The 17,249-nt window shown below is 32.9% G+C and overlaps 2 long non-coding RNA genes across 7 annotated transcripts; both read right to left on the bottom strand.

Annotated features, from left to right (window-relative positions):
• Positions 1–727: 727 nt before the first annotated feature.
• Positions 728–7,376, bottom strand: LOC125185330. Of its 5 annotated transcripts, none has more exons than XR_007170122.1 (8): positions 7,146–7,376; positions 4,366–5,285; positions 3,741–3,843; positions 2,999–3,640; positions 2,607–2,746; positions 2,315–2,378; positions 1,478–1,771; positions 728–1,037 (listed from the first exon to the last, which is right to left on the bottom strand). It is a non-coding gene; the product is annotated as an uncharacterized LOC125185330 (long non-coding RNA). The 5 variants fall into 5 exon arrangements; XR_007170133.1 differs by having other exon boundaries at positions 3,736–3,843; XR_007170136.1 differs by having other exon boundaries at positions 2,999–3,843; positions 4,366–5,277.
• Positions 7,377–10,749: 3,373 nt separating this feature from the next.
• LOC125203516 lies at positions 10,750–12,445 on the bottom strand. 2 transcript variants are annotated; one of them, XR_007173384.1, is made up of 3 exons: positions 11,871–12,445; positions 11,386–11,579; positions 10,750–11,027 (listed from the first exon to the last, which is right to left on the bottom strand). It is a non-coding gene; the product is annotated as an uncharacterized LOC125203516 (long non-coding RNA). The 2 variants fall into 2 exon arrangements; XR_007173385.1 differs by lacking the exon at positions 10,750–11,027 and having other exon boundaries at positions 11,104–11,579.
• Positions 12,446–17,249: the final 4,804 nt, after the last annotated feature.

Below are 17,249 nucleotides of genomic sequence, written 5' to 3' on the forward strand. Positions count from 1 at the left end.
AAAATTAACATTTGTAACCGTTATATTAAACTAAATCTAATCTAATCTAATCTAAATATCTAAATAAACGCATGAATTAGTAAGAGTTAGACATAAGTAACGCCTCAGTTTTTCTCAATTGCATTTACATCCCTCATATAAAATTATTATTCAAAACGTCCCAAAACTCGCCTTTTATATATGTATAGATAGATTATATTGATATCAATATTTAAAATGTCAACATAGTATATTAAAATTTCTACAAAATTTTTTGTTGATATTTTAATGTCACTGTAATGACATTTTTAATACTCTGCACTGCGTTGATGAGTTAGCAAATTAAAAAAGTTAGTAATACCATGCACCCCTTATACTTATTTTATATGTCAAATTTACATATAAATTGCATTCCAATTCCATAACAATTTGTTCAAGCTCGTTATAGTGAAAGGTAGCTTATAACATGCTCCAATTTTCAAGTCAAATTATATAATGCAATTAACCTTGTTAAAGAAAATGAGGAAATTAAGTAAAATGTTAGAATAAGTAATTTATGTCTTTCAGTAAACAAAACCCGAGTTCATATTTTTTTGATTCTTTACAAAGTGATCAATCTCATTTACCCTTGTGGCCGTGGTGACTTGAACGTCCAACATATTAGTTGGAGAAAAAAGGTCTTACCAACTAAATTGCTTTACACAGAAACAGAAAACAGAAATCGATGATGCTTTAACTTTCCTGCACATTTGATCAATGAGTTTTTCTTAAAACAAAACAAAATTCCAGTTTATGATTACATATCCCATATTGCCTGTGAAAATGTTCATCACTACACATTTCGAAGCATGACTGCAACACTATCTACACATACATTCCATTGACGATTTGTTGCGGCCTCTCTTCCTGCCCTTTTGAGTCCCCCAAGGCCGTGGTGAAGGGGTATACATACGTGACCATGGTCGCCATAGCTCTGTAAGAAACAACGTCTCCGTTCACCAGAAACTCCACAACGTCACGACCAAATCCTCCATCCACCTAAGCCTGCAGATACATCCCTGCATCATTCCCACAATCCACATTTTCATCAAAAGATTACTTCACATCATCACATATAGCAACCTAAGCATCTTAGCTCATTTCAACAACTATAAAATCCGGTATTGGCCTCATTAGTTGGAGTCAAAACCCTAAATCAACATCATTCCCCTTGTTTAAATTTATGCACATACAAATACAACAAACACCGCAAAATGCATACACAAGATCCTCAGATACTTGCATTGCCCCTTGTCCAGCTCAGTTCTATAACATGGTTGTGCTAAAATTTTATCGAGTAGTGAGTTACTGGTAGGTGTATCTTCGACAAGCTGGATCTTGCCATTCTTCTGAGTTTTTATGATTGCATCTTGAAATTGCAGATGATCCCATGGAACAGTTAGATCCCTAGTTCAGTTTAACCAACACCAGACGTATCAAAAAAAGGAGAATCGCTGACCTGAATGGCAGCACCGCTTGAAGAGTAGCCCTCGATTTTCCTGATAGTAGAATATTTATCGATATTGTTGATGCAATCAATGCTAAATTTACAGGAAAATTTAGGGGTGGGTTTTGAAATGGGAAACGCAGGGGAAATGTGATGGAGAAGGTGACCCATTATCATCATCAGGCTTTGCTCCCACAACAGTCTCTTTGAAAGTGGAGGATTTCAAAGGCTCCAACTTAGTTCAGTTTTTGTCTCTCGATAAATTCTGGAATTGTTGCAAGAAGCATGCACGACATTGCCCATTTCCTGTCCATTCGAAAGTGAAGAGGTCACTTTTTCTTGCTCCCATTCATTTAGTTGGTGACAGATCTCTGTCTTAGCCTTCCTTATCAGCATAGTTGGTGACACAATTCAACAACTCACAACAAGCAGTAAGAGCACAAAAACTATTTCAGTCTCTTCATACATTAGAATCTATTCCCCTCATTACCAAAACCAGAAAGAGGACCACAAGAAGCAAACTCTCCCGTTAAACACACTTCAAATCATAAAGCACAAAAGGTTTATGCATATTAGCCATGAATAAGAGGCAGAAAATACATAGTAATAATCACATAAACCTTCACACACACACACAATTCAGAATTGGACATCACTACAATCAACTCACAAATCGTCAGCTCTGATCAAAACATGCTCACAATCGCATTGATTCAAACAAAACCCCAATTTCCCAAAATCATCAGTAACATGCAAATTATGGTGAACTCAAAAGGCATGATCATGTTTACAGATTACAATCAAATAACCATCAATGCTGAAAAAAAAAAAAATTATACACAGCTTTACCTCCTCTCCACGTGAAGAAATTTTTCCGATGAACCTTTTGATGAAATTCTCCACTGAGAGGGAACTAAACAAACAGTTTCGAAATAATATAAAATGTTAAAAAGAAAGAACGAGAGCTAAATAAATGGATCTTCAAAGGTGTTTGAGTGCTTTTCGGAATTAAAGAACACTGAATTGGAGAATCTAAACGCTATCAAGGAGAAATCGGAAAAAGGAATATGAATATTTTGCTGATAAATTGTGCATTTAAAATAACTCTGAATTTCCTGTATTTAAGGTGGTGAAAGCCAACCTTCGTTCATTTATTGTCTCTGGAATTGTTGCACGAAGCATGAACGACATTGCCCATATCCTGTCCATACGAAAGTGAAGAGGTCACTTTTTCTTTCTCCAATTCATTTAGCTGGTGATGGATCTCTGTCTTAGCCTTCCCTATCAGCATAGTTGGTAACACAATTCAACAACTCACGTTGATGAAATTCTCCACTAATGTTAAAAAGAAAGGAGAGCTAAATAAATGGATTTTCAAAGGTGTTTGAGTGCTTTTCAGAATTAAAGAACACTGAAATTGGAGAACCTAAACGCTTTGAAGGAGAAATCGGAAAAAGGAAATAAATATTTTGCTGATAAATTGTGCATTTAAAATAACTCTGCATTTCCTCTATTTAAGGTGGTGAAAGCCACCTTTTTATAGTGGGGAGAGGTTTGCTTCCACAAAAGTCTCTTTGAAAGTGGAGGATTTCAAAGGCTCCAACTTCGTTCATTTTTTGTGTCTGGAATTGTTGCACGAAGCATGCACGACATTGCCCGTATGCTGCCCGTTCGAAAGTGAAGAGGTCATTTTTTCTTTCTGCCAATCATTTAGCTGGTGACGGATCCCTGTCTTAGCCTTCCCTATCAGCATAGCACGCATGTTTCTATGAGATAACACCCTCGTACTTCGGGGCTGCTTGGCCACAAATTTCCCCTTCGCATCTGCACAAGCCTTCTTCATATTTAAAATTTCCCCTTGGCTTCCATCATTGTAATCATCACACTTTTGGCCATCTTTACGTCTCCTTTTGGCATGCTTCTTAGATGTATGGGATGAAGGAGCTTGAGAGGTTCTTGAAGCTGATGGTTGTGCAGCAGCGTGCATATCTTGTTGATGTTCATTTGGGAAGGGACTAGGGCATGAACTGCGGCTCTGTACAGGTACAGCTGTCGCCAAAAAGGGCTGATGACAGCGGTAGCAAAGAATAGTCTGATTGAGGAATATGTTTGTGTACTCATACTGTACGTTGCATCTATTGCACAATGTCCAGAATGTGTCTGGTCATCAGATTTCTGGAAGGACCATTCGAATTAGAGAATGGTGGGCTTGGAGTAGGAATATACTGAGCAGGAAAGACAGGGTGTGCATTGTTTTGAAAATTGCGAACCTGACCATTTGAGTCAGAGAATGGTGGTGACTGCTGAAAATCTGATGTACTGAATCCGGCAGTCTCATCTTTATTGCACGCCATTTTCAGATATACCAGTCTTCAGCTCTGAAAACACAAAAATCAAGAAGTTTTAGAAAACAGCATTAGATGGAATGTGGAACATGGTATTAACAAATTTAGGATATGCAGAATTTAAACGTTCTTCACAAGTAATGCAGCAATTAAAAGAACTTTGTGTTCAGAACATGGAGTACACTGTTTTGCACATGTAATATTCCTCAGGAGGTTTATATATAAACCTTTTGATGAACCTTTTGATGAAATTCTCCACTGAAAAGGAACTGAAAAGAAAAAATGTATAAAGCTAAAAGGAAAGAAGGAGAGCTAAATAAATGGATTTTCAATGGTGTTTGAGTGCTCGGATCAACAGAGTATGCATTGAACAATGCTGAATTTCAGATTTAAAGGACACTGAAAAGGGAGAATCTAATCGCTAGGAGGAGAAATTGGAAAAAGGAAATAAATATTTTGCTGAAATATTGTGCATTTAAAACATGATTCTGATGCATAGATTCAAATCAAATAGCCATCAATGCTGAAAAACACATAAATTATACACAGCATTACCTCCTCTCCATGTGAAGAAATTTTTCTTATGAACCTTTTGATGAGATTCTTCACTGAGAAGGAACTAAAAAATTATTTTGGAATAATATATAAAGATCAAAAGAAGGAGTGCTAAATAAATGGATTTTCAATGGTGTTTGAGTGCTCGGATCAACAGAGTATGCATTGAGCAATGCTGAATTTCGGAATTAAAGAACACTGAAATGAGAGAATCTAAACGCTTTGAAGGTGAAATCGGAAAAAGGAAATAAATATTTTGCTGATAAATTGGGCAATAAAAATAACAGTCTCTCTGAAAGTGGAGGATTTCAAAGGCTCCAACTTCGTTCATTTTTTCTCTGGAATTGTTGCACGAAGCATGCACGACATTGCCCGTCTCATGTCCATTCGAAAGTGAAGAGGTCACTATTTCTTTTTCTCCCATTCATTTAGCTGGTGACGAATCTCTGTCTTAGCCTTTCCTATCAGCATAGCACGCATGTTTCTCAGAGATAACTCCCTCGTATTTCTCCTTTTGGCTGGCCTCTCTTTGTTTAGCACAGGGGAAGCTGTATGCGAAGCTGAAGCTGTGTCCGCTCTTTCTGGCACACTTGAAGGACCATTTTCTCTCTCCATGTTAATAGGTGCATGGGATGAAGGAGCTTGAGTGGTTCTTGAAGCTGATAGTTGTGCAGCAGCCTGCATATCTTGTTGTTGTTGATTTGGGAAAGGACGAGGGCGTGAACTGCGGCTCTGTACAGGTATAGCTGTCGCCAAAAAGGGCTGATGACAGCAGTAGCAAAGAAGAGTCTGATTGAGAAATATATTTGTGTATTCATACTGTACGTTGCACCCATTGCACAATGCCCAGAATGTGTCTGTTCGAAAGAAGCTAGCGATGGAGTTCATTTTCAGATATACCAGTCTTCTGCTCTGAAAACCTACAAATTAATAGTATTATGTTTTATAGATGGAATAAGGAACAGGGTCTCAACAAAATTAGACGATATGCATAATCTAAACGTTCATCGCAAGTAATGCAGCAATTAAAAGAACTTTGTGTTCAGAACATGGAATGCACAGTTTTGCACATGTATATTCTTCTGAAGGTTTATGAATGGAAGCTATTCAACCAGGAGAAAAAACAGACAATGAAAGGGGAAAATGGAAAAGAAGGCAACAAGAATGTTGAGGAAATAGCAAACATGAATTGGCAAAAATACTACTAGTTGATATGAATGTCACAAGATAAACATGCTAATTTTCCATGTGCTAAAAATACATAAAGGAAAACAAAAGACCACACATATACATATCATAATGTGTAACGATAAGGACAAAACAGAGATATATAACTATAGGAAAGTGACACCAATATTTTTGAGATATATCACAATTGGACAGAAGAATATCAGCATGGATGCATTTCTGAAACAACAATCCTGGAAAAATGTTAAAATTCAGACTTCAGAAGTCAGTCAAGTCTAGTTTTATGCATATAAAAGAAATTGATAGGATCCACTCATCAATAGATTCAATACTACGCACATAACTTGAACACGCGCATGTTTGTGGGATAAATTGTCAAAAAAGTAAGCAGATGCATTCATAATTACTGAAATAATCCTTGTTGATTCTGTAAGAATTAGAATGGAATCTGAATTGTCAAATAATTATTGAAAAAGCATGGATATTAAAGAGAAACAATGAATCCTTGATGGCGTAGTAAGTGTGTGTGTGTGTGTAATGTTACCTATAAAAACATTCATCTACAAACATAGTAAGTGATTTCATTAAAAGTTGTCATTAACATAACAGCGAATAACGTGCAGAAAAGGTGTGTTATCGATGACAAAATCCAAACGAACACCATAGATCTAAAAAATAGATTCAGCCTCCCAGTTCATATTCGACACGTGGCCAAGCCGTGATATGCACTCTAACTCTGGATATAACAGTGAAGATGCAAATAAATGCTATTGAAACTTATTTAATGTATGCGGACAAACAAGTACGTACTCCATATACCAACCGACAAATAGAATGTCGAGAATAACGGTATTACGTAACTTATTTTAAATTTGCGCAACCCATCTTGACGCGAAACCCCTTCTACAACTTTCACACAATAAAAAAGCAAAAACACCAGAAACAATCACCATCTTGTTTTAAACAATTCTAATTACTATTTATCAAGTCGATGCTATCATTGATCAGATACTAATCTTTTTGGCTAAACTGGTTTTACGAATTTTACTCGACTCCAGAAATGACTATTCTTTACTTTGTACTCGATGAGAAATCATTCAAACAAGACTACAAAACACCAATGCATATCATGATCTCATCCATGCTACAGATCTACAAAACCTCAGGCACATCTTCTAGAAAGAGAACTACGGAACACAATTCAACAACTCACAACAAGCAGTAAGAGCACAAAAACTATTTCAATCTCTTCATTACCAAAACCAAAAAGAGGACCACTAGAAGCAAGCAAACCCTCCAGTTAAACACACTTCAAATTATAAAGCACAAAAGGTTTATGCATAATAGCTATGAATAAGAGGCGGAAATCACATAAAATTAATCATATAAACCTTCACTACAATCAACTCACAAATCGTCAGCCATGATTAAAACATCAAGCTCACCAACACATTGATTTAAACAAAACCCCAAATTCCCAAATCATCAGCAACATGCAATTAATCGTGAACTCATAAAGCATGATCCTTGTGCATAGATTACAATCAAATAACCATCAATGCTGAAAACACATAAACTATACACAACATTACCTCCTCAATACGTGAAGAAATTTTTCCGATGAACCTTTTGATGAAATTCTCCACTGAAAAGGAGCTAAAAATATAATTTTGAAATAATATATATAAAGCTAAATAGAAAGAAAGAGAGCTAAATAAATGGGTTTTCAATGGTGTTTGAGTGCTCGGATCAACAGAGTATCGATTGAACAATGCTGAATTTCAGATTTAAAGAACACGGAATTGGGAGAATCTAACTCTTGGAAGGAGAAATCGGAAAGAGGAATATTTTGCTGATGAATCGTTCATTAATAATTACTCTGAATTTCCTTCCCTAATTCTTAAATTAGGAACGCCGCTTCAAACTTAAACCTAGAAAGAAATAACCATTTAATTATTTATAATTTTATTCAATTGATAATCACTACTGCTATGCTAAAATTAACTTTTACTATTAAATGAATAAATTGTGTTTTAAAAAGAAATCTCCGTCCCTATTAAATTGGATCAAAACTTTTGGGCATGAAAGTTGAAAATTTGTATTGAAAAGTATGATACATGAATAAAATAAGAGTGATTGGATATATATATTTTTTTAAAATGACTGGACATCCCAAAAATGAATAGACTCAACTTAGTTGGATGGAGGAACTTAGTACACCACTATTGAGCGTTTAATTTAAATAAAAAAGTACTTCCTCCATCCTCAATAAGAGTCCTATTTTTTCATTTTTATCTGTTCTTCAATAAGAGTGTTATTTCACTTTAATCATAAATGATAAGTATGCTACACATTCCATCAACTTATTTTATTCATATTTTATTATAAATTTAATATATATAAGTGGAACTTCCACTAACTTATTAAATTTATTTTTGTTTACACTTCTTCGAACCAAATAGATATGATGAAAGAGTATTTTATAATAAAAATATATACATATCATATGACATAGAAACAAAATAATTTGAAGAAGTGTTTCGTTAGTGAATAAAGGGAAAAAGTTTAAAGCGTCGTTTCATTAGTTTTCTGTTGCGTTTTATGCACAGTAGGGCAGAGGATCCCTTTCTGGTAAAACCCCACCTTTTTTTGGGGGGAGAGTTTTTGAGGTGTATGAGTTTAAACCCTAACCATGTTAAAATTAAGTAGGATTAAAATTTTAACTCAATTCACTGTTTGTAAATTAAATTTGCATTTAACACTAGAAATTTTATGTTGTGAACTTGATTTTCTAAATCTCCGAATGAGGCTTATCGATATTAAACTTAGTGCTAAAAATTATGTCATGTAACATTATTATTGATCTTCTTTCAAAAAAGAAGAGAAAAATTTGCCGCTTGATATATTCAATGTAAACGTTCGGAAGCTTGTATGTAATTTTATATAAATCAACGCGGCGCAACGCGACTCACCACATCCGTCTATTTCACTTGTATAGCAGCTAGAATACTTTAGAAAATTGATGAGATTATTCAAAAATAAGTATTGTGTTTGAATTAATTTCTATAATAGTGTCAATTTAGCAAATGGCTATTAATGCCATTAATGATTTCCACATCCGCAGAATCTATGAGTGTGATTGTGAGTGTGAGCGTGAGTGTGCATTAATTACATTGGAATATGTTTTATAGTTCATGAACTTTGTCAAAGTATTATTTTAGATCTGTAAATTTTGAAAATATCATTTGAGATTCATCAATTATGAGTTAATATCAATCGAAGTACTTTTTTACTATTTTCAAATATTTTCAGACGAAAATACCCTCAATAACTTGAAGGGTGTATATTTTTACTAAACTTATCACATACTCATAGTTTTTATAAATATCTTTACTACAAATTGTCTAATTATAATTTGAGCCAATATTATCACTTAATTTTGTGACATAAAAGAAAAGTTCATTCTTCAACTTTTTATAATTAAATAATTCTTCAAGTATCGTCTATTGTTTGTGACATTAATATTTACGAGTATACATGCCTCAAAATTATTTAATTATAAAAAGTTGAAGAATGAACCTGTCTTGTATGTCACAAAATTAAGTGATAATATTGTCAAATTGTATTTAGAAAATTCATCAAAAATATATAATAAAGATATTTATATAAAAATATGAGTATGTGATATGTTTAGTAAAAGAGGGAACATCTATTTTGTACACCAACTATCCTAAATGAGCAAATTTGTCCGTAACATTTCATAATATCTTTGAGGTCCGTCAACTATAAATTAATATCAATTCAACTACTTGACTATTTCCAATATTTTCATGACCAAAACCAATTCAATCTATTTACTCTCTCATTTTCATTAAAGTATATAATTTGGGATAATTGATGAACCAAAAAAGATGTTCCCTCTAATTTTAATTTCAAAATAAAAATATGTTAATGATATTAATATTCTATTACTATTAATTATTTGCGTTTAGTTTTACTTATTTTTAATATTTTAAATCATTGTACTATATATAATATTAATAGTGAAATAACTTAGGTATAAATATATGTAAACATTATACTAATACAATATTTGTATATAAAAGTAGTTCAATTTATTAGATATAATATTAATTTTTTAATCTTAAAGCTATACATAGAAGAATATGTTATTTTTAAGTGCAATATAAAATTGGCAATTAAAAATAAATTAAAATTCATTATATACAAAAAATCTTAAATAATTCAAAGAGCTAAGTTTTATTTTATCTACTCTTATATAGTAATTGTAGTCTAAAAAAATTAGTTGAAATTATCAGTAATCAATTTAATAAAAAAGACAATGGCATTCCTTAGTTGAATTTATGATTAATTTAAATCTATGATTGTTTAATTAAATAAAAAATTAATAGTTGCTATCAATTGTTTAATATCACAATGTCGCGTCTCAATATTATCATTAGGCCATTTATAACAACATCATGAAAATTGTTCATAGTTCTCATATCTATTTTCTTGACTATTCGTGAATCGTATTTTTTCTACTTTATTAAATTTTTATTTCAATGTAGTATATATTATATATGATGATTAACTTGAATTTCAGTAAACTAAAATTATGAGATTCATTAAAATAAAATATTTATCTTAATTTTATCTAAATAATTGAGAATGTAACCATATAAAAGTATTAACTAGCACTATAAAATAATCTCATAATATTCAAATAAGGTATGACATATATTAATAATAATAGTATAAGAAACTATTAAACTTAATCCCAAATAAATTAGAAGAAAAAAGAAACCGGATGAATAAAGAAAGAAAAATAAATTACATACTTTAATGAAAATGAAAGGATAAATAGATTGAATTGCCCTTCATGGCCTTAAGGGTACTTTGGTCATTACAATATTGGTAATAGCTAAAAAGTAGTAAAATTGATATTAACTTATAGTTGATGGACCTCAAAAGATATTATTAAAATTTAAGGATTAAATTTGCTCATTTAGGATAGTTGGTGTACTGAAAAATATGTTCCCTCTTAGTAAAAATATACACCCTTCAAGGTATTGAGCGTATTTTCGTTCGAAAAAACTTGGAGATAGTAAAAAAGTACTTCGATTGATATTAACTCATAGTTGATAGACTTCAAATGATATTTTCAAAGTTCACGGACCTAAAATAATACTTTGACAAAGTTCATTTACCAAAACAGATATTCCCTCAATACATTTAGTTTTACAGATCACACTGATTCATGGCAGTTGACACAAGAATATCATACTCTAGAGAAACCAACAAGAGAGGAAAACTGCATTTACTGTGGCTATATTTGGTGATGTTTTTGAACGCGCGTATGTCGACATGGCCTGCTGTCATAGACCGCGAAGAGGGCATTTTGGTCATTTTTCAGCTTGGCATCCGTGAGGTCAGCTTCCATCGGTGGAGCATGTGTCCTCTCTGTGATGAGTCTGTATGCAGAAGGATACACATCGATGAGGTATAATAAAAATGCAAAATGATGATGTTAGATAAGAATTCACTGTATTTGAAAACTATCCTTTTTCACAAATAAAATTGCTAGAATATCCATTTCTTGCAGATTCAGTGTCGTCCGCTAAGCAAAACAGATCAACTACATATTCATTTCTATTTAAAAATCAAAAGATGTAGTGCATAAAAAAGATTTTGTGGCTGTTGTGTCGTAGTTATATTCGTGCCTGGAGACAACCACAACAGCAAAGAAGCAGCATAGCAAGCCTGCCTGTATAACTAAATTGCTTTACACAGAAACAGAAATCAATGATGCAACACTCTATCTACACATACATTCCAGCCTAATTCATTGACGATTTGTTGCAGCCTCTCTTCCTGTCCTTTTAGGTCCCCCAAGGCCGTGGTGAAGGGGTATACATACGTGAACTTGGTCGCCATAGCTCTATAAGAAACAACATTTCCGTTCACCAGAAACTCCATAACGTCACGACCAAATCCTCCATCCACCTAAGCCTGCAGATACATCCCTGCATCATCCCCACAATCCACATTTTCATCAAAAGATTACTTCACATCATCACATATAACAACCTAAGCATCTTAATTCATTTCAACAACTAGAAGAATTCAGTATTGGCCTCACTAGTTGGAGTCAAAACCCTCAATCAACATCATTCCCCATGTTTAAATTTATGCACATACAAATAAAACAAACACCGCAAAATGCATACACAAGATCCTCAGATACTTGTATTGCCTCTTGTCCAGCTCAGTTCTAAAACATAGTTGTGCTAAATGTTTATCGAGTAGTGAGTTACCGGTAGTTGTATCTTTGACAAGCTGGATCTTGGCGTTCTTCTGAGTTTTTATGATTGCATCTTGAAATTGCTGATGATACCATAGAACAATTAGATCCCTAGTCCGGTTTAACCAAAATTAAAGAACATTGAAATTCGAGAATCTAAACGCTTTGAAGGAGAAATCGGAAAAAGGAAATAAATATTTTGCTGATAAATTGTGCATTTAAAATAACTCTGAATTTCCTCTATTTAAGGTGGTGAAAGCCCACCATTTTAAGGGGGGGGGGGGGGAGTGTGCATTAATTAAATTTAGTTTTACAGATCATACTGATGTTTGGCAGTTGGCACAATATTCTCAAACTCTGAGAGGAAAACTGCATCTATATTTGGTGAAGTTTTTGAATGCACATATGTCGTCATGGCTTCTGTCATAGACTGCGAAGAGAGCATTATCTTCATCAGCCTCTGCTGTCTTAGAAACGCAGGGGAAATGCGATGGAGAAGGTGACCCATTATCATCATCAGGCTTTACTTCCACAACAGTCTCTTTGAAAGTGGAGGATTTCAAAGGCTCCAACTTTGTTCATTTTTTCTCTGGAATTGTTGCACGAAGCATGCACGACATTGCCCGTCTCATGTCCATTCGAAAGTGAAGAGGTCACTATTTCTTTTTCTCCCATTCATTTAGCTGGTGACGAATCTCTGTCTTAGCCTTTCCTATCAGCATAGCACGCATGTTTCTCAGAGATAACTCCCTCGTATTTCTCCTTTTGGCTGGCCTCTCTTTGTTTAGCACAGGGGAAGCTGTATGCGAAGCTGAAGCTGTGTCCGCTCTTTCTGGCACACTTGAAGGACCATTTTCTCTCTCCAGGTGCATGGGATGAAGGAGCTTGAGAGGTTCTTGAAGCTGATGGTTGGGCAGCAGCGTGCATATCTTGTTGTTGTTGATTTGGGAAAGGACGAGGGCGTGAACTGCGGCTCTGTACAGGTATAGCTGTCGCCAAAAAGGGCTGATGACAGCAGTAGCAAAGAAGAGTCTGATTGAGAAATATATTTGTGTATTCATACTGTACGTGGAAAATGGAAAAGAAGGCAACAAGAATGTTGAGGAAATAGCAAACATGAATTGGCAAAAATACTACTAGTTGATATGAATGTCACAAGATAAACATGCTAATTTTCCATGTGCTAAAAATACATAAAGGAAAACAAAAGACCACACATATACATATCATAATGTGTAACGATAAGGACAAAACAGAGATATATAACTATAGGAAAGTGACACCAATATTTTTGAGATATATCACAATTGGACAGAAGAATATCAGCATGGATGCATTTCTGAAACAACAATCCTGGAAAAATGTTAAAATTCAGACTTCAGAAGTCAGTCAAGTCTAGTTTTATGCATATAAAAGAAATTGATAGGATCCACTCATCAATAGATTCAATACTACGCACATAACTTGAACACGCGCATGTTTGTGGGATAAATTGTCAAAAAAGTAAGCAGATGCATTCATAATTACTGAAATAATCCTTGTTGATTCTGTAAGAATTAGAATGGAATCTGAATTGTCAAATAATTATTGAAAAAGCATGGATATTAAAGAGAAACAATGAATCCTTGATGGCGTAGTAAGTGTGTGTGTGTGTGTAATGTTACCTATAAAAACATTCATCTACAAACATAGTAAGTGATTTCATTAAAAGTTGTCATTAACATAACAGCGAATAACGTGCAGAAAAGGTGTGTTATCGATGACAAAATCCAAACGAACACCATAGATCTAAAAAATAGATTCAGCCTCCCAGTTCATATTCGACACGTGGCCAAGCCGTGATATGCACTCTAACTCTGGATATAACAGTGAAGATGCAAATAAATGCTATTGAAACTTATTTAATGTATGCGGACAAACAAGTACGTACTCCATATACCAACCGACAAATAGAATGTCGAGAATAACGGTATTACGTAACTTATTTTAAATTTGCGCAACCCATCTTGACGCGAAACCCCTTCTACAACTTTCACACAATAAAAAAGCAAAAACACCAGAAACAATCACCATCTTGTTTTAAACAATTCTAATTACTATTTATCAAGTCGATGCTATCATTGATCAGATACTAATCTTTTTGGCTAAACTGGTTTTACGAATTTTACTCGACTCCAGAAATGACTATTCTTTACTTTGTACTCGATGAGAAATCATTCAAACAAGACTACAAAACACCAATGCATATCATGATCTCATCCATGCTACAGATCTACAAAACCTCAGGCACATCTTCTAGAAAGAGAACTACGGAACACAATTCAACAACTCACAACAAGCAGTAAGAGCACAAAAACTATTTCAATCTCTTCATTACCAAAACCAAAAAGAGGACCACTAGAAGCAAGCAAACCCTCCAGTTAAACACACTTCAAATTATAAAGCACAAAAGGTTTATGCATAATAGCTATGAATAAGAGGCGGAAATCACATAAAATTAATCATATAAACCTTCACTACAATCAACTCACAAATCGTCAGCCATGATTAAAACATCAAGCTCACCAACACATTGATTTAAACAAAACCCCAAATTCCCAAATCATCAGCAACATGCAATTAATCGTGAACTCATAAAGCATGATCCTTGTGCATAGATTACAATCAAATAACCATCAATGCTGAAAACACATAAACTATACACAACATTACCTCCTCAATACGTGAAGAAATTTTTCCGATGAACCTTTTGATGAAATTCTCCACTGAAAAGGAGCTAAAAATATAATTTTGAAATAATATATATAAAGCTAAATAGAAAGAAAGAGAGCTAAATAAATGGGTTTTCAATGGTGTTTGAGTGCTCGGATCAACAGAGTATCGATTGAACAATGCTGAATTTCAGATTTAAAGAACACGGAATTGGGAGAATCTAACTCTTGGAAGGAGAAATCGGAAAGAGGAATATTTTGCTGATGAATCGTTCATTAATAATTACTCTGAATTTCCTATTTTTAAAGTGGTATAACCCATTTTTTTTTGGGGGGAGAGTTTTTGAAGTGTCTGAGTTTAAACTCTAACCTTGGTTAAAATTAAGCCTGATTAAAATGTTATTTAATATTTCTTCCGTTTTTTAAAAATAGAAATATTTGAAATGACACGGATTTAAATGCACAATTTGGGAAAGTAAGGAAGTGGGTGAGAAAAATTGGTAAAGTAAGAAAGAGAAAAAAAAAAAAAATTGGTAAAGTAAGAGAAAAAAAAATGTAATGGAATTAATGTTAGTAGATTATTAGGTCCACTTTATTAGTTGTATAAGTTGTAAAAATTGATGTATAGAGGGGTAAAGATTTCCTAAAATAGAAAGTTTGAAAGTTGTTATTTTTAAGCAACGAAATAAACTGGAAAGAGTTGCTATTTTTAAAATACGGAGGGAGTACTAGAAATTTTATGTTATGAATGCTTTATTTTCTGAATTTCCGAATGATGCTCACCGATGGTAAACTTGGTGCGGTAAAGTATGTTACGTAAAGAAAAAAAAATATGTCGCTTGATATATTCAACATGCATGTTCGGAAGCTCGTATGTAATTTTATATAAATCGATGTGACACACCACATTCGTTTATTTTGCTTGGTATAGCACTACAATACTCTAGAAACATTGATGAGATTATTCGAAAATGAATGTTTTGTTGAATTAATTTCTATAAAAGTGTACAATATACAAATGAGTACTAATGCCATTAATGCTTTTCCATCTTGTGAGAGGTGCATTAATTTATTCAATTTTACATATAATGCTGATTCATGGCGGTTGACATAAGAATATCAGACTCTAGAGAAACCAACAAATAAGGACGGAACTAGTAATGTAAATAAGCTGATGCTAAAATTATAAAAAAAAAAACACACAAATTGTAAATATATATATTAAAAATAATATTTTAATATTATAAACAGTTTTATTTATTTTATAAAATTTAAATAATGAAAACACAACCACAAAATTTAATACTCTATATTTTCATAATAGTTATTCAAATTATAAAATTTAGTAAAAAATTTGGCAGTTAAAATCACAATTTCTGTTTTTCTCAATTATCATATCCGATTATAAAATATTGTATTTTGATAATGTTTAAAACTATAGTGTTTTATTATAATAAGAAAAAATATGTATTCTAATAAATTTTAAAATTCTAGATTTAATACTTTACTTTCAAATAAATTAATTAGAATTTGACAATTTTTTATATTAATGACTACTAATATTTTAATATATTGAAATAGAAATACAAATACATAAATTCTGCTATTATAAAGATATGAAAAATATTTTGCTAAACAAACTCAAGTATTAAACCATTGATGCAAAAATATTAGCATTAGGAATTATTCCACAAATCAAAATAGTGCAAATTCGATTATGATGTTACTCCCTTCGTCCACAAATAGGAGTCATGTTTTTCCATTTTAGTCTATCTGCGAATAGGAGTCTCGGTTCACTTTTATTATAAATGGGCCACCTTCCACTAACTCAATCACATTTAAAATAAATATATACAAGTGGGACCCTATTTCCACTAACTTTTTTTCACCCATTTTTTTTAGCATTTCTTAAAATCCGAGCAGTCAAAAAATGAAACTCCTAATGGTGGACGGAGAGAGTATATATATTTCCAAATCTCTTGAACACACAAAGAATTAATTACTCTTTAATTAAAGTGGACCCCAACACAGTTGTAAATTTAATGATAATTTACTTTCTAATTTCTCTCTTTTCCTATCATCTCCTTCCCCCTTCTCCCGAGAAAAAATTTCATTAGTCAAGACATACCAAGGCGGTATTATGACATGGTATGTCCAACCTATATTTATTTGACAAGTGGAAATATATTACATCCAAATTATTTCACCTAATATAACATTCACCTTGTTTGGAAATGTACTATAAATGGTGCGTTAAAATAACAACACCTCTTAAAATAACACCATACCATCATTTCTAGCCAATCATTTGTACACGTGTATGAATGATCAGCTGCCATGTGGCAATCATAAAAAATATTCAATGGTAAATTTTCTCGACCAACAATATCCAATGCACTAGACAACAATATCCAATACACTAGACAACAATTTACAATAATTTTTTCTCGGTCAGCAATATCTAATACGCTAGGCAGCAATCTATAGATTGCTGTCTAGCATTTATACTATTAATGTGTAGTGTTTATAATATTGCTGGATACGTGGTGTCACAATGTCACTTTAAAAGGTGTTGTCATTTTAACACAAACATATACTAAAATATGGTAACGATAACACGTAGGGCTCGTTTGATAAGAAAAATGAGATATAACAAGATTTGTTAAATAAGATAAGAAATG

This window comes from Salvia hispanica, chromosome 1 (genome assembly GCF_023119035.1).
Source record: "Salvia hispanica cultivar TCC Black 2014 chromosome 1, UniMelb_Shisp_WGS_1.0, whole genome shotgun sequence".
NCBI classification, from domain to species: Eukaryota; Viridiplantae; Streptophyta; class Magnoliopsida; order Lamiales; family Lamiaceae; genus Salvia; species Salvia hispanica.